General features: G+C 37.1%; 1 protein-coding gene across 2 annotated transcripts in view; it reads left to right on the top strand.

Moving 5' to 3' along the window:
* Window positions 1-23,265, top strand: part of LOC123380452 (tigger transposable element-derived protein 1-like) — a 177,754-nt gene that overhangs the window by 150,161 nt on the left and 4,328 nt on the right. The window contains exons 3-4 of one of the 2 annotated variants that reach the window (XR_006586218.1): window positions 10,552-10,591; window positions 18,964-19,095. The gene's annotated coding sequence lies outside the window, so the exon portion shown is untranslated. The remainder of the gene's footprint in view (window positions 1-10,551; window positions 10,592-18,963; window positions 19,096-23,265) is intronic. The other variant, XR_006586220.1, reaches the window with a different exon arrangement.

Below are 23,265 nucleotides of genomic sequence, written 5' to 3' on the forward strand. Positions count from 1 at the left end.
CCAATCAGACACCCCTGGATCTTTTATGTTTTCATCAATATGATGATTTAACAAGGCCTAATTTTAATTTTTATGTTTACTTGAATTGTAAACATTTTCTGAGTATTATTATTTATATTTCTTTTAATGTTAAGTGTCTATGTATACTCTTTCTCAACTTTTCTCCATGATTTCTTGGCTTTTATTATCAATATAAGACAGTTACTGAATGACTCACTATATCTATGAGCTAGCAGAACAAAATATAATTTGAATAATATTATAGTGACATTATTTGATTCATACAAAAGTTTTGAACTGGTAATAGTAATTTATTGCAAAAAACCTTTATACTATTATTCAAAATAGTACTAAAATTCCTAACCACAGCAATTAGACATCATAAAGAAATAAAAGGCACCAAAATTGGTAAGAAAGAAGTAAAACTCTCAGTTTGCAGATGACATGATACTCTATGTAGAAAACCCTAAGGACTCTGCCAAACTACTAGAACTGACAAATGTATTCAGTAAGTCAAAAGATACAAAATCAATATACTGAAATCTGTTGCATTCCTATACACTAATAATGAAGCTGCAGAAAGAGAAATTAAGAAAATAATCCCATTGCAATTGCACCAAAAACAATAAAATATCTAAGAATAAACTTAACCAAAGAGGTGAAAGACCTGCACCCTGAACACTATAAGACACTGGTGAAAGAAATTCAAGATGATGCAAAGAAATGGAAAAACATTCCATTCTCATGGGTTGGAAGAACAAATATTGTTAAAATATCTATACTACCCAAAGCAGTCTTCACATTTAATGCAATCCCTATCAAAATATCAACCACATTTTTCATAGAACTAGAACAAACAATCTTCAAATTTGTATGAAACCACAAAAGACCTTGAATAGTGAAAGCAGTCTTGAAAAATAGAAACAAAACTGGAGGTATCACTCCTCATCAAGGAAATACAAATCAAAACTACACTGAGATATCACCTCACACCAGAGTGGCTAAAATGAGCAAATCAGGAGACTATAGATGCTGGAGAGGGTGTGGAGAAAAAGGAACCCTCTTGCACTGTTGGTGGGAATGCAAAGTGGCACAGCCACTCTGGAAAAGAGCATGGAGGTTCCTAAAAAAATTAAAAACAGATCTACCCTATTACCCAGCAATAGCACTGCTAGGAATTTACCCAAGGGATACAAGAGTGCTGAGGCATAGGGGCACATGTACTCCAATGTTTATAGCAGTGCTTTCAACAATAGCCAAATTATGGAAAGAGCCTAAATGTCCATCAACTGACTAATGGATAAAGAAGATGTGGTTTATATATACAATGGAATACTACTTGGCAATGAGAAAGAATGAAATTTGGCCATTTGCAGCAATGTGGATGGAACTGGAGGGTATTATACTAAGTGAAGTCAGGCAGAGAAAGACAGATACCATATATTGTCACTAATATGTGGATCCTGAGAAACTTAACAGAAGACCATGGGGGACGGGAAGAGGGAAAAAAAGTTACAGAGAGGGAGGGAGGCAAACAATAAGAGACTCTTAAATCCTGAGAACAAACTGAGGGTTGATGAGGGGTGGGGGAGAAGGGAAAGTGAGTGATGGGCATTGAGGAGGGCACCTGTTGGGATGAGCACTGGGTGTTGTATGGAGACCAATCTGACAATAAATTATATTTAATAAAAAAAAATGGAGGTATCACAATTCCAGATATCAAGTTATATTACAAATCTGTAGTAATCGAAATAATATGGTACTAAAATAAAAAGAGACACATGGATCAATGGAATAGGAAGCCCAGATATAAACCCACAGTTGTATCATCAATTAATCTTTGGCAAAGGAAGAATGAATATACAATGGGAAAAAGAGTCTCTTCAACAAATGGTATTGGAAAACTATACAGCAACATTCAAAAGAAATAATTTGGAGCATTTTCTTACACCATACACAAAAAAATGGTTTAAAGACCTAAATGTGAGACCTGAAACCAGAAAAATCCTTGAAGAGAGCACAGGCAGTAATTTCTCTGACATCGGCCATAGCAACATTTTTCTAGATATTTCCCTTGAGCAAGAGAAATAAAAGCAAAAATAAACTATTAGGCCTACATCAAAATAAAATGGTTTTGTGTAGGGAAGAAAACAATCAACAAAACTGAAAGTCAACCTGCTGAATGGGAGAAGATACTTGCAAATGACATATTCAATAAAGGTTTAGTATCAAAATATATTAAAAAAACTTATGTGGTTCAACACCCAAAAATAATCCAATTAAAAATGAGCAGAAGAGGGGTGCCTCAGTGGCTCAGTCAGTTAAGCATCTGACTCTTGGTTTTGGCTCTGGTTATGATCTCACAGTTTGTGAGTTCAAGCCCTGCATCAGGCTCTGTGCTGCCAGTGTGGAGCATGCTTGGGGATTCTCTCTCTCTACCTCCGTCTTCCCCTCCCTCTGCCTCTCTCAAAATAAATAAATAAACAGAAAAATAAACAGGAGATATGAACAGACATATCTCCAAAGAAGACATCCAGATGGCCAACAGATACATGAAAAGATGCTCAACATCACACATCATCAGAGAAATACAAATCAAAACCATGAGATATCACCTCACACCTGTCAAAGTGGCTAAAATCAATAACACAAGAAACAAGTTTTAGCAAGGATTTTGAGAAAAAGGAACCTTTTGTACTGTTGGTGGGAATGAAAACTATGGAAAACAGTATGGAGTTTCCTCCTAAAGTTAAAAATAGAACTACCCTGTGGTCCAATAATTGTACTCCTAGGTATTTACCCCCCAAAATACAAATACACTAATGCAAAATTCAAAGGGATACATGCACACCTACTATTATTGAGGCATTATAGCCAAATTATGGAAACATCCTAAGTGTCCACTGATGGATGAATGGATACAATGGTATAGATATACAATGGAATATTATTCATCCATAAAAAAGAATGAAATCTTACCATTTGCAATGACAGGGATGGAGCTAGAGAGTATCATGGTAAGCAAAAGAAGTCAGAGAATGACAAATACCATGTGATTTACTCATGTGGAATGTAAGAAACAAAACAAATGAGCAAAGGTTTAAAAACAAAAAAAGGGGGAAGGGTGCTGGGGTGGCTCAGTCAGTTGAGTATCTGATTCTTGATTTCAGCTGAGGTCATGATCCCAAAGTCATGGGATTCAGCCCCACACTGGGCTCTGTGCTGAGTGTGGACCCTGCTTAAGATTCTCTTTCTCTCCCTCTGCCCATCTCCCATGCTTTTGCTCTCTCTCCCTCTCTCTCTCTCTCTCTCTCTCTCTCTCTCTCTCAAGAAAAAAATAGGGGTGCCTAGGTGGCTCGGTCAGTTAAGTGTTCAATTCTTGATTTTGGCTTAGGTCATGATCTCAGGGTTCCTAAGATCCAGCCCCATGCTGGATTCCGTGCTAAAAGCATAGGACCTGCTTGGGATTCTCTCTCTCCCTTTCTCTCTGCCCCTCCCCCCGCCTTGCACACACTCTCTCTCTCTCTCTCGAAATAAATAAACTTTTAAAAATATAAAATTAATTAATTAATTTGTCATACACTCTGTTTCTAAAGTTCTCTCTTGTCTAGCAAAAGAGTGGGATGCAGGATTGAAAGCGACAGATGGCTAATGTCCAGGGAAAGACAAGAGCCCTGAATAAGTATCCTTGCCCTGTTTTTATTAGGATCAGAAGGTTTACAAACATGGTGATGGACATGAACAAAGAGATGATGAATCTGTGAACATTAACTTGTGGACGTGAGGGAAAGGGGGTCTTGAGGATATTTGGGGTTAGGGGTTTAGGTTAATACAAAACAAAATCTGGGCGCTGGGCAGTCAGGAGGAATGTTGTTTACAGTGAACATGAGGCAGCATGTCTGTTTATCTTAGCTAGCCTAGGGGATGAAGTAAATAGGAGAAATAACCTCGAGGATAATAAGGCGCCTTTTCTTTTGTTAACCATCTCCACTCTGGGCTGCTTTGCCTGCAGCACAGTTGTCCATAGTCCAATTCACCAATTTACCTAACCTGGCCTTCCTCCTGTGAAAGTAGCTTTTCCGTTATAGTACCAAATTGGGGGTGCTTTCACCCTGAATATCTAATCTTGTTTATTTCATATACCTATGTATTGGGCACCTTTGCACCATTCCTATTTTAGGCCTTTGCCTCTCCCTCTTTATTCTGGGGGCTCTGCACCCCTCTCTATTTTGGGGTGCCTTTGCACCTTCCTATTCCTGGCACCTTTGCCGCTCCCTATTATCAGGGTGCCTTTACACCCCCTATTCGTGGGGTGCCAATCTGATTTACCCAAACTCGGGTGTGAGCATTTTATGCCTTTGTATTTCTTTATGCCTTGTTAACCCATTAGTGCAAGCCCAGGTGATTCCTAAGCTTATCCCCCACAGTTAATCAATTTACAAAAGGAAGAGAGAGAGAGACAAACCCGGAAATAGACTCTTAAGTATAGAAGACAAATTCGTGGTTACCAAAGGGGAAGTGGGCGGGGGGATGGATGAAACAGGTGACGGGGAGTAAAGAGTACACTTATCATGATGAAAGTAAAATAAAATAAAAATGCTCTGTAATAAATAATAAATTATATATCTATTCAAATAATTTTCTAAAGATCCTAGATTGCCAACACTTGATTAATAAATTTAGGATTATGAATAGAAACTAAACTGATATACTTAATAAAAAATTCTCTGCATCTGGTTCATTTTACATAAACTTAACTTTATTCCTAAATAAAAGGCTAAAGAGGTTTTACTGATTTGAAAGACACACTGCATAGATCCTCAAATTTCTGGAAAAGGAAACTACACTAAATAAAAATAGAAGTAAAAGTATAAGTAAAAATGCATCTCTGTTTGTTTTACATGCAAAAATATAGAAGAAATAAAAATGTGTGTGAGATTTTTAATGCTTTAGTTTTCATGATTGGAATTTTGTGGTAACAATTACTAACAGCTGCCAGAAGACAAACAATAACATTTTCAACATTTAAAAACATTTTTTTAACATTTATTTATTTTTGAGAGAGAGACAGAGCACAAGTGGGGGAGGGACAGACACACACACACACGCGCGCGCGCACACACACACACACACACACACACACACACACACACACAATCTGAAGCAGTCTCCAGTCTCTGAGCTGTCAGGACAGAGCCCAATGTGGGACTTGAACCCACAAACCATGAGATCATGACCTGAGCTGAAGTCGGATGCTTAACCAACTGAGCCACCCATGGGCCCCAACATTTTCAACATTTCTATAGTACTTTGTAATTTCCAGAGAATTTTCATATAAATCACTCCTGAGCCATATTAAACTAAAGACAACAATTAACGTTTGGGGAAAGCTTGAAAGCATAGAGTTAGAATTCTGGTTGAGAATTTAACATAGAAAATACAAAAATGTCTCTTGGAAACTTATCCTGGCTGGTGTGCAAGAAATGGGGTTGTTCTCATTGGTCCAGATGGTACTCAGCAGACGACTGCTATCCAGGCATCAAGGGGCAATGAGAAAACAATGTGGGGGCACCTTGGTGGCTCAGTCGGTTAAGCGTCTGACTTTGGCTTAGGTCATGATCTCACAGCTCTTGAGTTTGAGCCCTGCATCAGGCTCTGTGCTCACAGCTCAGAGCCTGGAGCCTGCTTCAGATTCTGTGTCTCCCTCTCTCTCTGCTCCTCTCCTGCTTACACTCTGTCTAGCTCTCTCAAAAATAAACATTAAAAATTAAAGAAAAGAAAAGAAAAGAAAACAATGTGCTCTGAACGCTAGAAAAATACCAAAAGACCTGGGGTACACTCAAGGAATTCAGGGAGGTAAGAAATGAGTCAAGGTTTCAGAGAAATGTCTAAACCTGAGGTTCAGAAAGAATGGGTAGTATAACCCAACACAGAATCTATAAAGGTTTTTAGATCTATAAAACAATGATAGTAATAATGATGATGACAATGATGATGCTGCATAGCTACACTTACTCTTCACAATAAGTTAATGAAAAACATAATATTGGCTTTGTCATTTTACAAAAACCAGTTCAGAGAGGTGTAATAAATTGCCCAAATCTAGTCAGGGACAGACTGGTTATTCCAGTCAGAAATATTTTAACTTGAAGTTTTATGCTCATAACCACTACTCTCCTGACTCTGGGGGAGTGAAATGGACTGAGGACCTGTCTATATCCTTAGGCACAACTGAAATGATTAGCAAGAGTGTCCTTTAAGAATGGAATTTGTGTAGTTTGAACTCCAAGATTCCAGACACCGTGGGGAAGCAGTTTGAACTCTCTTTGGTGGACTAAAAAAAACATGGCTTCTGTGGAAGAGAAAGAGAAAGACCACACATTCTAGGCTATGGCCTCTGGCAGGGAGAAACCCTGTTCTTCGTTTAGGGAGTTTTTCAGAGGCGGAATATGTGGTGTTTTGTGTAAGTAACAGACGTTTTTATTTAGAGGTGATCTTATCACCATGCAATGTCAAAAATAAGTTTATTTTCAGCCGCTCCATTAAACTCACCTCGCCTTTGCCTTTGTTCCCTGTACATCAAATACCTCAGAAGTCCCTGGTCCTGCTGTCTTTTCATCCTTCCGGTTTCAACGAAATGGAAAGGGAAATCTGAGGACATATTGAGGAGGAAGAAGAACTTGAACCTACCTAAGGAGAACTGAGATGGCCACTGTTGTGGTAACAATAATGGAGGAAAAACTTGCAACAGAGAGTCCCCCCAACCCTGTGCTTGGGGTGTAAATGGATGAGTCTACTCGTCTACTCTCACTGTGAGATGGCATCACTTACTAGTGTTGCTTGACACTCTTATTAGCAGTCTACCAAATTAGTCCCTGATACACCTATACTTTGTTTTTTCTGAATTTTCTCAAATGTAAATTTGAGGTAAAGATATATATTTTGCTGGAGTTTTTGGAGGATTAAACCTGATGTTTATGTAGGCATTAATCAAGTTCCTCATTCAAAAGAGGAAATTTAAAAGGTTTTTTTTTTTAAGTGGTGGTAAATTATACCCTCCTTACAAAATTTCTCTGAATTTTCAATTTTCAATTTTCTTATTGGTAAAACAAAGATACTAATCCTGTCTTATTTTGAGAATTAAGAGGCATATAGGAAAGTGCTTGGCTAATAGGAGGTAAACAGGAAGTAAAAGGTATCAATGTCACTGTTTCCATTCTGTGCAATAAGAGCAATACTGGGTGACATCTCTGGATCCCATCTGTAGTTTTCTTAAAAGCCTCAAAAATGTCTATGTAGATATTAACAACTCATTAGATGGCAGCTCCCTTAACTGAGAAAGGGTGTGTGTATGTATATGTATATGTGTATATATATGTATATATATGTGTGTGTGTGTGTGTGTGTGTGTGTGTGTGTATCCTAAATATCTAACTATAGGGAATAATTATGTATATTTCATGGCTTCTCTTTGATGGAATATTCAAAATAATAACTATTGTGTTCATAATAAGATATAATCTGAAGCAAAATAATAGCAGATATAAGTTCTATGCTATGGTGAAGAAAAACATACATGCACACAGATAAAGCCTGTTAGCTCTATAAGAGCAAGAACCTGAGAGTGTGTGTGTGTTTGTATGTGTGTGTATGCACCTGCACAAGTGTGGGCAAGTGTGCTAGCACATCCACTGTAGTTTTTCAGGAAAGCACATGGTGCAAAGTACTCAAATAACAAATGCAGGGGGGAGAAAGGAACACAGAAACATAAAAACAATTGTTTTCAATGAGGTAAGGTTGAAATTTGCTTTAAAATTTTTCTCTATTGAGTTTACAATTAAAAATTTAGGTATTAAATATCATAGCCTCCTAGAATATTATAAATAATCCTCACTTGGATTGGTATGGCCCCACACCTACACACACATCTCCACCTCGAAGCAACCATTGTTAAAAATTTTCTGATTATCCCACACAATTTATTTATTTGTAAATACAAATATGAAGTTACACATATTATTTTACCATGTAACTTATTTTTATATCATTATGGCCATCGTTCCATGCCTGTATTTAAAGCTCTGTCTTCTTTTTTGAACAGTTCCAAAAATATTCCTTAGTATGGATTTTCCTTAATTTACTTAGTCACCCTTCTATTACTCACCATTTCACTTTTTTTTTAAATGTTTAGTTATTTATTTTGAGAGAGACAGACAAACAGAATGGAGAGGGGAAAAGACAGAGGGAGAGAGAGAATCCCAAGTGGAGCCCAATCCCACAAACCGTGCGATCATGACCTGAGCTGAAATCAAGAGTCAGACACTTAACAAACTGAGCCATCCAGGCACGCCACACCATTTCACTTTTATAAGCAATACTGTAATGAACCCGTAACCCATGGAATTGCAGGGTTAAAGTGCTACATTTTATCGATATTGTCAAATTGCTCTTAAGAAAGGCTATTTCCATTGTTGTGCCCGTCAAAAATACAGCAAAGTACCTATTTCTCTATGTCTTTACCCAAAGTGGATATGCTCAATCTATTACATTTTTATCACTCTTATAGGCAAAAATATCTCATTTTAATTTGCATATTGAATTAATTGGTAAGAATCTAAATTTTTTTATTTCACTTAAACTGCTAATTCATATCCCTGGTTCATTTTTCTATTGGATTTTCTTTCATTATTAATGAAGAATGTATATTTGTTCAAAGGGAAGATTGAAATGCAATCACTAAATAGCCCTGTTAAATTTATGTCTCTTCCCTGGGAGAAATAAATCATTTATAGCTGTGCAGAAAAGAAAAGCCCTAAGGGGAGCAGAAAGAGTGAGAATTCAAACTTGACAATTATAGCGAGAGCTAGCCTTGCCCTTATTTCTTTCTCATAAACAGGGGAAACCTTCTATTCATGAAGCCCAAAAGCAGGAAGTTGAGGATTAGACAGGGCTCTCAGTTTTCCACTGGGGAAGGAAGCTTCTACCAGTCCTTCCCATACTTCAGCTTGAAGGGATACCAATTTATTCATTCAACAAGTGATTGCTAATTAATGGGGATACAGCAGGATAAAATAAATGCAATCACTGCCCTCACTGAGCTTATGGTAAATCTGGAGAGAAAAACAACTCATATTCTCCTCATTGCTTCTCTTCAGTGGAGGTTGAGGAATAAGGTGGATAAATGAGGGGCAAAGATGGACAGGGATGAGTATACAGATTGATAGATTTTGGGAAACTTGTCAGAATGGGGAGAGACAAAAGATGTAGGGTTGGTAAACATGTGCTTGGGTTATTGTTTAATATGACAATGAAAAATGCTAATGTTATTTTATTTTTATTATTATTATTATTATTATTATTATTATTATTTAGCAAAGTTAACTGAAAACAGTCCTGTGTTTTTCTCTCTCATCTGGTTAAGTTTTCTGTGGATTAAACCTCCCCAACTCTCCTTACCACATTCCAGAGATGTCCATGTTTACATTCAAGTAATAGACAATTCTTACAGTGGTATTCACCTATTTAGCTGTATTAACTTGTCAGAAAAACCTGTAAGTCCTTGGTGCTTTCCATGTTAGAAGAATTAAGCCTATTTCTGTCTATCCCTAAAAGTGTGAAATGTTTTCAAATGTTTTATAAATCCTCACCTAAAATAAATTTCTAAATTTAAAACTGTGATTGCCGCATGTCAAAACTAAAATAATAAACTTAGTCCAATTCTCCACTTTTAGACAGAAGAAAGCAAGACTCAAAAGATTTAAAACCCTTTTCCATTAAAAACCTTCTACTCCTTTCTTTCAAACCTTTTGTTTGAATAAGAAAAAATGAAGCAAGGGTTAAAGATAAGCAAAGGGGAAATTAGTACAGGGTTTCAGTGTCATATGTATTCTGACTGAGCACGTGAGAGTTTTATCAGCAGCTACAGAAACCATTTTATCTTTTATAGGACCACCCCAGTATCTGTCAACTGTTCCTTTGAATCATTACCCCACCTTCTAGAGTGTCTCAACCCCTCTCACATCCCACAGTCCACCCCAAAGAGTAATAGTATGTATTTCAGTGGTAGATGCTCTGGTTTCAAAAGAAAGGAAGTTAAAAATTATGCACCAAAAAATGAGAGATCTGGTCTTCTGGTTTTGTGAGATCTGCCAAACTGTTTAGCTTTTTGACTTTGAAGCTTTCTCTAATGGAAGACACATTTGTTAAATAACATAAATGTTTCTTGAGCTGTTATAGTTTTCCAAGGGATAAGTTGCAGAGAGAAGTAAATGCTCATGGTAATGTTAGATTTTTAAGGTGTTGGAAGACAGGAAACTTTCCTTGTGTTTTTATATGATAAAAAATTGGGCAGATAAGGCTGTGTTATAATGAAAGGGCATGGAGATTGGATGTTGACCTCGGTCAGATGCAACATCACCCCTGAGAAGCTGTGTGTTGTCTACAAGTTGATAATGTGCACATTGTTATACCTATACCAGGTTTTTACGAGGATTGTATCTTTTAAAAATTAATGCAAAATATGCAAAATAACAGATGCTCTTCTCTTCACAGTAGAATTCAAATAACCAAATTTCAATTGGCTGCAATTTCGGTAAGTCTTTATGTAATGGAATTATCTTCCTAAATCTAATTCAGAGACTTTCATCATTACAAAATACTCTTTCTTAATCATTCCAAGCCACATTTGATTAGCACAGAACAGTTAAACCAAGGCACACCCAGTGAAACAGAATGACGTGCCCAAGATCACAAGCTAGATAGCAGTTAGGTTTGGCCTGAAACCCAGTTTTCCTGACTCATGGGCAGAGAATGCCAACAGCTGCTTCTCAAAGATGGAGTGCAATAGTCCTTGCTACCTTTTCTAACAAAAATAACCGTTCAAATGAGTTCCCTAATGTCATTGACAATCTGTGTTTCACCTCCATCTCAGTAGCACTACCTTTAGAGTTAGTTGCTAACATATGTTTTTCTTTCTTTCTTTCTTTCTTTCTTTCTTTCTTTCTTTCTTTCTTTCTTTCTTTCTTTCTTCCTGTTTAATCCAAGCTAGTTAACATATAGTGTAATAATGGTTTGAGGGGTAAAATTTAGTGATTCATCACTTGCATATAACACCCAGTGCTCATCCCAACAAGTGCCCTCCTTAATGCTTATCACCCATTTAGCCCATCCCCTTACCCAATACCCTCCAGCAACCCTCAGTTTGTTCTATATAGTTAAGAGTCTCTTATGGTTTGCCTCCCTCTCTGTTTTTATCTTATTTTCCTTTCCCTTCCCTTATGTTCATCTGTTTTGCTTCTTAATTTCCACATATGAGGGAAATCATATGATATCTTTCTCTGACTTACTTATTTCACTTGGCATAATACATTCTAGTTCCATTCACATTGTTGCAAATGGCAAGGTTTCATTCTTTTTGGTTGCCAAGTAATATTCCATTATATATATATATATCTCTTTATATATATATAAATATGCATATATACGTATATACATATATACGTATATACATATATACGTATATACATATATACATATATGTATATATACATATATGTATATATGTATATATACATATATGTATATGTGTGTATATATGTATGTATATGTATATACATATACGTATATATGTATATGTATATACATATACATATATATGTATATACATATATGTGTATATGTATATACATATATGTGTATATGTATGTACATATATGTATATATGTATATATGTATATGTATATGTATGTATATACATACATATGTATATAATATATGTATATATATTATATATACGTATATAATATATATGTATATATATTATATATACGTATATATTATATATGTATATTATGTAATATATACACCACATCTTTATCCATCTATCAGTCAATGGACATTTGGGCTTTTTCCATAATCCAGCTATTGTTGATAGTGCTCCTATAAACATTGGGGTACATGTGCTCTCTTTAAATCAGTGTTTTTGTGTCCTTTGGATAAATACCTAGTAGTGCAATTTCTGGGTCATAGGGTAGCTTTATTTTTAATTTTTTGAGGAACCTCCATACAGTTTTTGAGGGTGGCTGCACCAGTTTGCATTCCACCAACAGTGTAAAAGTGTCCCCCTTTCTCCGCATCCTCGCCAACATCTGTTGTTGCCTGAGTTGTTCATTTTAGCCATTCTGATTGGTGTGAGGTGGTATCTCATTGTGGTTTTGATTGGTATTTCCTAATAATGAGTGATGTTGAGCATCTTTTCATGTGCCACTGGTCCTCTGGATGTCTTCTTCGGAAAAGTGTCTGTTTATGTCTCTTGCCTATTTCTTCACTGGATTCTTTGTATTTCTGTATATGTCTTTACATAAATTTGCATCTTAATCAAAATAAGACTTCTTAATACATACATGTGAAAAAGAACCATGCATTTGAATATGAGACATAATGCTCATTTACATGTGTTTTGTGGCATTTTACCCCATAAAAGAACTTCATTTGGTCTGTATTTGGAAATCCTGTATATATACAGTTCATTTTATTATTGTTGGGTTTTTTTCATGTCACTCTTCTCAAAAGAACTGTAAATTCTTGAAGGCAGATAGGAAGTTTCTTGGAAAAAATATGAAGACCAATGTTGTTCATATTGCTTTCCCCTTTCCTTCCCTCGAGCTTTCAGGAAACCTCCCACAATTGAGGGGCCCCCTGCTATGATGTTCTCTCTGGGCTTTATCCAAATATGAATCCCTTTGTCACTCCTATTTCTTTTTTCCTTTTAATGTTTACTTATTTATTTTGAGAGAGAGAGAGAGAGAGAGATAGCACAAGAGTGTGGGACAGGGCAGAGAAGGAGGGAGAGAGAGAATCCCAAGAAGGCTGTGCACTGTCAGTGCAGAGCCCAATACAGGGCTCAGTCTCACAAATCGTGAGATCACAATCTGAAACAAAATCAAGAGTTGGATTCCTAACTGACTGAGCTACCCAGGCACCCTTTTCACTCCTATTTCTACTATTATTGTTAAAGAGGTTGTATGGAAAAAATAATTCTAACCAACTGTGAAGTTAGAAGTGATTTTTTAGGGGTGCCTGGGTGGCTAAGTCAGTTAAGGGTCGAATTCTTGATTCTGGCTAAGATCATGATCTCAGGTCATGAGATTGAGCCCCTAATCAGGGTCTGCACTGAGCGTGGAGCCTGCTTAAGATTCTCTGTCTCCCTGGAAATGCAAGCTGGTGCAGCCAGTCTGGAAAACAGTATGGAGGTTTCTCAAAAAACTAAAAATAGAACTACCCTACGACCCAGCAATTGCACTACTAGGTATTTATCCAAGGGATACAGGTGTGCAGTTTCGAAGGAACACATGCACCCCAATGTTTACAGCAGTACTATCAACAATAGCCAAAGTATGGAAAGAGCCCAAATGTCCATCAATAGATGAATGGATAAAGAAGATGTTTTTATTCACTAAGCTGTAGAGTTTTTTTAATTCTTTTGCCTCTATATATGGAATAATAAAATTGTGGAATCTAAAGTAAATTAGAGTTTAGACAGCCAACTAGTCTTAAAAAAAAATAATTCATAGAAAATGGAGCCCAGAGAAATTATGATAGCTAATTAGTGGCAGAAACTTCCCTAGATTGGCTGACAGTTTTGATAAGGAAAAGTCTGAGTCACTATGTAGTCAACTTCCATTTTCCACTCAACTATGAATATCATGTACTCATTATAGTAATTCTTGCTAAAACAGCATTAAGAATTAGTAGCAGTGGGGTGCCTGGCTGGCTCACTTGGAAGAGCCTGACTCTTAATCTCAGGGTCATGAGTTGGGGCCTCACGTTGGATGTAGGCATCACTAAAAAAAAAAAAAAAATAGGCTTTTTAAAAAAAGAATTGTTAGCAATAAAATAATTAAAAAATAATAGTCATTGGGGTTTTGGGCAGACAATTCTCCACAGCATTTCTATACATTTGTTGTGGACTACCTTTTCAAGGTTGTTCCCACAGCAGAAAGCCATGAAAACCAGAAATCTGTCTCCCTACAGGTGAAATGACAGATTTGTTTACTGATCAGAATAAGAAAGGTGAGATCTTTCCCTCTTCTCCCAGGCGATATTTCAGGGTAATGAAGATAATATCTTTCTCTGGAGGGACATGAGACTGATTTGCCAGTAACCCTTATATAAAATGGGGATACCTTCTGAGAGTTCCTCAACTGTGATCTAGATCCAGAGGTGAGCAATAATATGAGAAAACATTTGTTATAATATACTTTATTTAATAATAATAAAAGAAGAAGGTGGCAATGAAGGGGAGGGCATCCCACTGCTACTAATTAAGACCTGAACCAAAATTAAGAGTCGGATGCTCAACCAACTGAGCCACCCAGACACCCCTACTTTAATGAATATCTTTATTCCTAACTTTTTTCTATATTTCATATGATTTTTCATAGGATAGATATCCAGATGTGAGATTCTTGAGTCAAAGGCTAGAAATGTTGTTGGCTTTTTTTTTTTTTGAGATTCTTATTTCATATTACCAAAATGTTTTCTGAAATGTTAAACCAGTTTATGTTCTCACTAGCCATGTCTCAGTGTATTTTAATAACCATTATTTTTCACTCCCTCCCCATCACTCTTTGTATTTGCTTTTCTGAACTTCACACACCTCCTTAAATTCCTTCAGACTTTACATATGTTCTCCCTCTACTTAGAATGCTATTGGCATATACAACTCTTATCCTGCAGACCTCAGCTGAAATGTCATTTTCCTCAGAGAGTTCTTCCCTGCATTCCCAAGCTACCATACATCATCTTGATATCCAAATCTTACTGTTGTGGTACTCATCCTCATGTGACTGTAATTATTCTTGGCTTACATTTAAGCTCTGTGAAATCAGGGGTCTCATTTGGCATGTTCTTCACCAACCCCTGGTGCTAGAACAAAGCTTGACACACAGTAAACACTTAATAAATACTACTTGAATGAATTCACCTTTTTCAAAATTCATTAACAACAAAGTAAGGTCAGTAGGGCAATTACTACTAATATGACACAGGAGAAATCACAGGGATAGTTTGAATTGATCTCCTCAAACTCTGCAAGTGAGTTAATAGCAGTGGTACAGTTATAACCTGGCTTTACTGGTCCTCAGAAGACACTTTTTTTTTTAATATAGTCAATACTTTGGTAAAATTTTGAATATTTTTGTTATTAAAAATAACATATTCATTCAAATTGGATTATCAGTTAGAGATAATCTTAGCGGGGCACCTGGGAGGCTCAGTCGGTTAAGCAGCCAACTTCGGCTCAGGTCATGATCTTGTGGTTTGTGAGTTCGAGCCCCGTGTCGGACTCTGTGCTGACAGCTCAGAGCCTGGATCCTGCTTCAGATTCTGTATCTCACTCTCTCTCTGCCCCTCCCCTGCTCATGCTCAGTCTCTCTCTGTCTCAAAAATAAATAAAACATTAAAAAATTTTTTTAAAGAGATGTTAGTGATTCTCTAAATAGATAATTTTCTCTGTCTGTAGAGATATAATAAATACCTCTAAATCAATTGTTTCCTGTTAACAGATTCAATTGAGCCAAATTAGGAATGATATGAAGTTGTTTTTATGGTCTTTTTCAACATGGAGTCTTGCTGCACTTCACATTGTACAGAAAATGAATTTTTTTTGAGAGAGAGAGAGAGAAAGAGAGAAAACAAGCTGGGGAGAGGGAAAAAGGGAGAGCAAGAGAGAGAGACTCTTAAGTAAGTTTAACACTCAGCATGGAGCCCAATGTAGGGCTCGATCCCAGGACTCTGGGATAATGACCTGAGTGGAAATCAAGAGTTAGATGCTCAACTGACTGAGCTGCCCAGGTACCCCAAAAATGAAATACTTTTGTTTTGACTTTCAGACATGTCAAGTGAATGATGAGCAGATGAGTTTTTTAATTAGCTCTTGCATTTATGCAACAGGTCTGTTGCCTAAACATAAATTTTTCAAAAAACATCAATAAAGAAATTCAAACATATCACAATAATTCCTATTTATTCATGTTCTAAGCAACTAGAAAAGTCAAACTGTGGTAATGTGTCTGTATCCTTTTTTTTAACTTAGTTTTTTAATGTTTATTTATTTTTGAGAGAGAGACAGAGCATGAGCTGGAAAGGCGCAGAGAGAGGGAGACAGAGAATCTGAAGCAGGCTCCAGGCCAAGCTGTCAGCACAGAGCCCGACACGGGGCTCAAACTCGTGAACTGAGAGAACATGACCTGAACCGAAGTCAGAGGCTCAACCGACTGAGCCACTCAGATGCCCCTGTATCCTTTTATAAGGAGAGGCCAATGATAAATAAGTTTATGTAAGAAATTTATTTTAATGTTTATTTATTTTTGAGAGAGAGAGAAAGAGAGAGAGAGAGGACATGAGCAGGGGAGGGCCAGAGACAGAGGGAGACAGAAGATCTAGAGTGGGCTCTGTGCTGACAGCAGAGAGCCTGATGCAGGGCTCAAACTCATGAATCGTGAGATCATAACCTGAGTCAAAATCAGATGCTTAACCAACTGAGCCAACCAGGCACCCTAGGAAATTCGTTTTTTAAAGCAATTCTCAGTATGTGCCATATTGTGGTGTAATGGTATAATGGAACTGACTAGGTTCAAGATATTACTCAATCTGTATATCATAAAACCACGAAGTATGAACCAATGCTTATAGTAATGTCCATCAAGAGTAGCCATGCTCTAATTTCAGAGCCTTCAGTTTTCTAGAGGATTTGGGGACTATCCAGGTTTCTGATCAGTTTCCCAAAGATCTGAGAGTCTTTGCCCCGAGCCCAAGAAATGGAACACCAACTTGCATATGGTGTTGGAAGAGGAAGCCACTGTTTATCATAACCTAGGGATAGGTGAAGCAAAAATCCACTCATTAAAGTTTAGACTCAAAATTTCTTCTTCCTGATTTTCAAAATGTTATTATCTTTCTTGATCCTCTTTGTGATTCTCTTAATTTTTTCTTCATGAACTTTTTTCTTGAGCTTATTCCTTAAATTTTGGTGATTATTATAACAGCTGTCTTCAGCCTTTCTCTGCTCACTATCCGTGCCCACACTGTAGTCTATGGACTTGCTTTGGGTGATCTTCTCTATTCCTTTAATGCCAACTTTTATTTGTCTTTCTTCCCAAAACACCTACTCCACCATCATTTCTTCTTGCTTAGTGACTGCAGCACTAGTACTATGCTGAACAAATATTTATTAAACAAATGCAATTTTTGTGGTTAAGTATTATACTTCTACAATCTATGGATAACCATTTATTCAGAATTTCTTCTTAATCTTCATACAAGTAAGGCAATGGGTATAGTGGGGGAAAAATGAGTGGTGGGATTTAGGCATACTTTGGGAATCAGCCCAACTTTCTAATTAAGCCACTTATTAACATGCATGGCATTTGTCAAGATACCTAATCTCTGTGCTCTAAACACTCTTTCATTTCTAAAATGAAGTGAATAATGCTTACCCTATAGTGCTGCTACAGGGATTAAACAGTATGCATATGTACATAGTGTCTACACATAGTAGACATTCAATAAATGGTCGTCATTATCATAAAAAGGAATTATACCTGCACATTTTGCCTCTCTCCATGATCTCACTTTCTCACTTTTAATTAAATTCCTCTGTCCCTCTTAATTTACTACTAATAACTCTTATCAATATTCCATACACTACATGGGTGAGAAGGCTTGTTAAAATCATAAAAGTCAGGAAGGAAAAAATATAAATTAAAAACCTAAAGCATCCAACAACAGTGTGAATTTGCATCCCAAGCATTCTCTCCCTCAACGCTCAAAGTTAACTGAGTCTTGGAGGACAGCAATATGCAGGACTGGCAAACTACCAAGTTTTGGAAGGTACTTTTGAGGATGCAGGTTTAGGTAGAATTTCCAGGGGAGAGAGCTATTGTGGGACATCTATGAATAGGTAAAAAGAATATGTTCCAAAGAGATATACTTACATGGAAATGTATCAGATTACAAAGCAATTAGAATATTAAAAAATAAACAGAGGGGTGCTTTGGTTGTTCAGTTGGTTAAGTATCCAACTCTTGGTTTTGGCTCAGGTCATGATGTCACGGTTCATGAGATCGAGCTCTCAGTTGGTATATGTGCTGACAGTGTGGAGCCTACTTGGGATTTTATCTCTCCTCTCTCTCTGCCCCTCACCTGCTCACACTCTCTCTTGCAAAATAAACATTAAAAAAAAAAGAAATAGATAACTAAGAACTTTATTAGAATTAGGTTACATTAAAATATTCCAACCACTCTTTCAGAATTGAAAGATGCAATAGACAAAAAATAACTATAGTCACAGAAAGACTTAATTCAATCACTTTGTATATCAGTTGCCTTGAGTAAAGAAAATGTAATATTATATGTTGCTTTTATAGACCTGCCATAAAATTTGCTACAAAGAAAGTAATAAAATTTTAAGTGCTGATATTTTACAGAATATAATCTAAGAAAATAAGTTAAATTAAAACTTAACTACTTAAAATAAGAGACTCCTAGATACCTATGGAGGCAATTGGAGTCTAAATCTAAATTAAACACGTTTTAAATGACAAGGGGAAAAAAAGGATTTCACACTGTTCATACTGTAACTTGTGAGATACAGTCAGTTCGTCTCAGAAAAGAAGTGTGGGCCTAATATACCTTTATTATTAAAGGAAAGAGTGAAAATGAGCTGCTAAGTATTCATGCTAATTAATTAAGGAAAGAAAGATAAAATGAACCAAATGAAAGAGAACTTACTACAAATAAAAGATGAAATTAATTCATTAAAAAATGTGAAAATTGTCACAGGAAACCACACTAAAATGGAGTCAGGAAGTTTTTGCTGTAGCTTGTTTGTCCCAGACTGAAATTCTCTGCTATTCCCCAAAACGACCATTTTCACTCGTAAAATAACTGGTAGTTTTATTTTAGGGTTTATATTGGTGATCAAATGCGGGATCCAGAGCAAACCTCCAAAGACCCCCAGGCTGGAGAGCCAACATCAGACAATGCCCACAGAGCCGATGGGGCTCACTGCTTTCTCACTGACCCATGAGTTGGAAGGTAAGTTTTCTCCTGGGTTTTGAGCTCCATGCTTTGTGTTTGAGCTCTTCAGGCTTTGTTTGGGATCTTTGTTTTTGTTTTCGTTTTTATCTCAGAGTAATAGTTTGGCCTCTCATACAACTCCTTTTCAGAATTGGATTGTTCCTGATGGAACCATGCTGGCCTTTGGTCTGACTCGTTTTCAGAATCAGACTGTTCTTGTTGGACTGGTGCCAGGAGGAAATGTGCAGGCCTCCAATCCCACTGTTTGGGATCAGACTCTTCTGGTTGGAACTGTACCTGTTGGAATTGTGCTAGCCTTCAGTCAACCTGTTTGGGATCAGACTCTTCCTGCTGAAACTGTGCTAGCATTCTGTCGGACTCCTTTTAGGAACTGGCCCGCCAGCCTTTGGTCCTATTTCTTCCGAACCGGGCAATTCCTACTGGAACTGTTCTGGCTTTTGGTCTGATTCCTACTGGAACCAGGCTATTGCTTTTGAAACTGGTATTTAGAAATGTTTCTGTTTTCTCTAGAAAAAGCTTTAAGAAATGGGATCCCAATCACCAAATGCTTTGAGGGTGCCCCCCTCACTTGGACTTGGGCCGGTTTTATGTTTAAAAACTATGGTCCCTCCTCATGTGCATTTCTCACTAAGTAGTCTGAGTTGTCCAAAAGTAATTTAGAACTTCAGTGGCCATTGTGGGGGAACTTTACCTCTCCCCAAACTTATTCTACTCAAAATTAAATTAGAAAGTCGTGGTTCCAAAGGAAAAAAAGAAAAAGAAAAAAACATCTGAACAGGATGCATATTTTTAAATGGTACCTTGAAACTTCCAGATGTTTTCAGGACTCTAAGTTTGCGTCTTTGCAAAATACCATTTCTAAATTAACTGGGGCAAACCACTGAAAGAAGTCAAAATGGCTTCTGAGGCCTCTTGTTCCCCACCCCAACTTTTTTGTCTGCAGACACATGGCAGCCATCTTATGCTCAGACCTCACCTTTAGCACTATTTTCCTCTATTCTCTCTGCTGAACTTCCCTTTTCCTCTGAATCTCTCCCGCTCACTCCTCTTCTGAAACTATTGAAACTTGCCTCTTTAAAGTTAAATCTTCAGAAGATCTAAATACACCTCAAATTTCTTATGTTCCCTGGACTAAGGCTAAAATGCAAGTCATAGTTAAGGAGTTGCTTAAAGTGACTGAGGACCCACATAAGTTTGCAGAAGAATGTAGCATAGCTATTGAAATTTACCAATCTAGTTTCTCACGTTTATATCAATTAGTCCACATACCACATAATTAGTCCAATTAGTTGGTGAGGATCAGGCCAAGCCTTGGATGAAACTAGTCAGAAGGGAACATCCCAAAGGGGAGAAACAGACTCCTGACTTTGGGGCAACACGATAGAAAATTCATTGGAAATCTCCACTGGGCTATTATAATAGCTTTTCCTAAGCCTGTTGATAGGAACAAAATTCAAGCTTCACACAGAAGTCTTGTGAACCTGTCTATTTATGATTATTACAATCAACTCCAAATTATCTTTTAAGAATATTCTTGTCTTCTTTTGGATATTGAATCTACCTAGTAGCATATAATTCTGCTTATTGATGAGCTAAACTGGAATCTTTCTCTCTTAGTCAAAAGGACCAAGATGTAATAGGAAACTGCCCACTCCAGATTTACTTAACATGGCAAACCAATTTACTTGCATCCTAGATGAGCTACCTAAAAGAAAGACCACTAAAATTCTTTTTTCAACTTTGGTAAATGGACGCCCCTAAATAAATCTCAAAACCTTCTAGTTTCTGTTATTCCAAACAGCCAAGGCATTAGAAAAAGAATTGTTACAAATTGCAGCACTCCAGGCACCTTCTAACCAGCCTTTCTAGTGTCCTCCTAATTCCCAGTGATGGAACTCTGAGGAACTGGTCTCAGGAACCCCTCTGGGAACTGAGGAACTCTTCCCAATTCTCCCTATTAATCAGCTTGGAGAAACAACTCTCCAGGTTGGGAATGAAATCTTTGCCCATATTGACACCAGAACTACACTCTCAGTGCTTAACCCCACTGCTATAAAGCAGCCCCTGCCTTGGAGTATGAAAAAAACAGTTCAAAAGTAGAGTCTAATAAATGTCAACAGGTCTCTGGACCTATTCCCTTTGTCTAGACCTTTTGAGACATACCCTTTTCCTCCTTAGTTCCTCAATTTATTGGGCTGAGATTTCTTAGAAAACTATCTTGCCAGAATTTCTCCCAAAAGGGGAAAATAATTCTATAATTTGACAGTAGTAATCAAAATAGCCAACCAGGGGAATTAAATGACCATTAAACATCTTTCTATGCTGTGTCTCTGATGGCATTATAGTTGAGACCAGGGACAATGATCATTTGTTCCTATTGGATCAGCTACTAGCCTCTTTGAGGGCAAAATCTTCAGTTGATGTCAGCAGAATCCACAGTGCACCTCTCATCAATATTCAAATAGATCCCTCCAAATCTCATTCCACAATTAATACTCTATAAATAAAGAAGCCCTTCAGGGCATCGAATCCATAATAAAAGATTATGAAGTCCAGGGCCTCAACATCCCCTGCACTAGGCCCTTTAACCCCTATTTTACCTATGAGAAAACTGAACGACTGAGGGTGAAGGTTTGTCCAGGATCTTTGAGCAATAAATAACACTGTTATCCCTAGGCACCCTATTGTTCCTAACCCCCATGTGCTACTAACATCCATTTCCACTGAAAGCAAATTTATCACTATAATTGATCAATGCAGTGCAGTTTTAGTATTTCAGCTAAGAAGGATAGCCAATATCTTTTTGCTTTCACTTGGGAAGAACAAAAATACACCTGAATAGTAAATAATGCCCCAGGGTTACAGAGAGAGTCCCTCTTACTTTTCACAAACCATAAAAGCTGATTTGGATGATATAAAGCTTTCTATAGTCTCTACCTTGCTCTAATACATAGATGATTTGCTTCCCTACTCCTATTTTCAAACTTCTTCATAGGAAGACCGCATCTACCTTTTGGTCTTAAAGGGACATAAAGTGTCCAAAGAAAAATTACAGTTTGCTCAAACTCAGTTTAAATACTTAAGGCATCTGATCTCAAAACAAGGACTACATTCTATCTAGACAAAACCCCTCATGACTGCTTAATGCTGACAGATTATCTTTTGACTTCCTGTGGCAATTTACAGGAAACTCCTCTAGCCAATGCAAATCTTTCATGCTTTACTGATGGTTCTTATTTAAAGGATAAAATATTTCTGTGGTAAATATTATACTGGGTATGCTACTGCAACTCTTTTGAAGTCATTGAAACAGCTCCTTTACCTTTGGCTACTTCACCCCAAATGGCTGAATTATACACCCAAGGGTAAAATAGATAACATTTATACTGATAGTTGGTATGCCTTAGGGGTAGCTCCTGACTTTGGAGTATTACGGAAATAGTGAGATGTCCTTACCTCCAAAGAAAGATAAAATTCAAAATGACTCCTATATCCAAAATACATTAGATGCCATCTTCTTGTTGGCTTCCCTGATTATTAAGGTTCCCAGGCATTCCCTGGAAGATGAAGTAATCCACCTTAGTAATATTTCCATCAAAAATGCTGCTGTTAAGGAAACCAATAGTCAACTTCTGTCATGGCCCAAAGGAATCTTCTCCCAAATGAGAATTTGGAAAAATTGACAAGAGACATTGAGCAATTGGCCCCAGAGAGGGAGAAACAATATTGGAAATCTACTAACTGTTGTCTCAATAATAAAGGAGAGAACTTAGGTTTGGACAAAATAACAATCCAGCCCTATCAGAAATTCTAAAACTCCCACTACTTACCACTGTGCATACATTAAGCCATTGTTCTACTGACAAAATGATAGTGTTTATAAACCATTATTGGTGAGGAAATACCAAGAAGGCCACAAAAAGTTCCTATCTTGCTTGTCCCACTTGATCAGAATACAATCCTGGGAAACCTGTCTGTACCACTTGTGCACATTTTAAATTAAATAATGGATCATTTGAGGTTTGGTAAATGGATTTCATATACCTCGCCCCATATGATACATATAAATATGTTTTAGTCATGGTTTGTGTTTTCACTGGACTAAAGCTTTCCCTTGTAGACAGATCAACACTTCTGTGGCAAATTGTGGCATTCATGATCTAGAAT

The sequence above is a fragment of the Felis catus genome, chromosome D1 (genome assembly GCF_018350175.1).
Source record: "Felis catus isolate Fca126 chromosome D1, F.catus_Fca126_mat1.0, whole genome shotgun sequence".
Lineage (NCBI taxonomy): Eukaryota > Metazoa > Chordata > Mammalia > Carnivora > Felidae > Felis > Felis catus.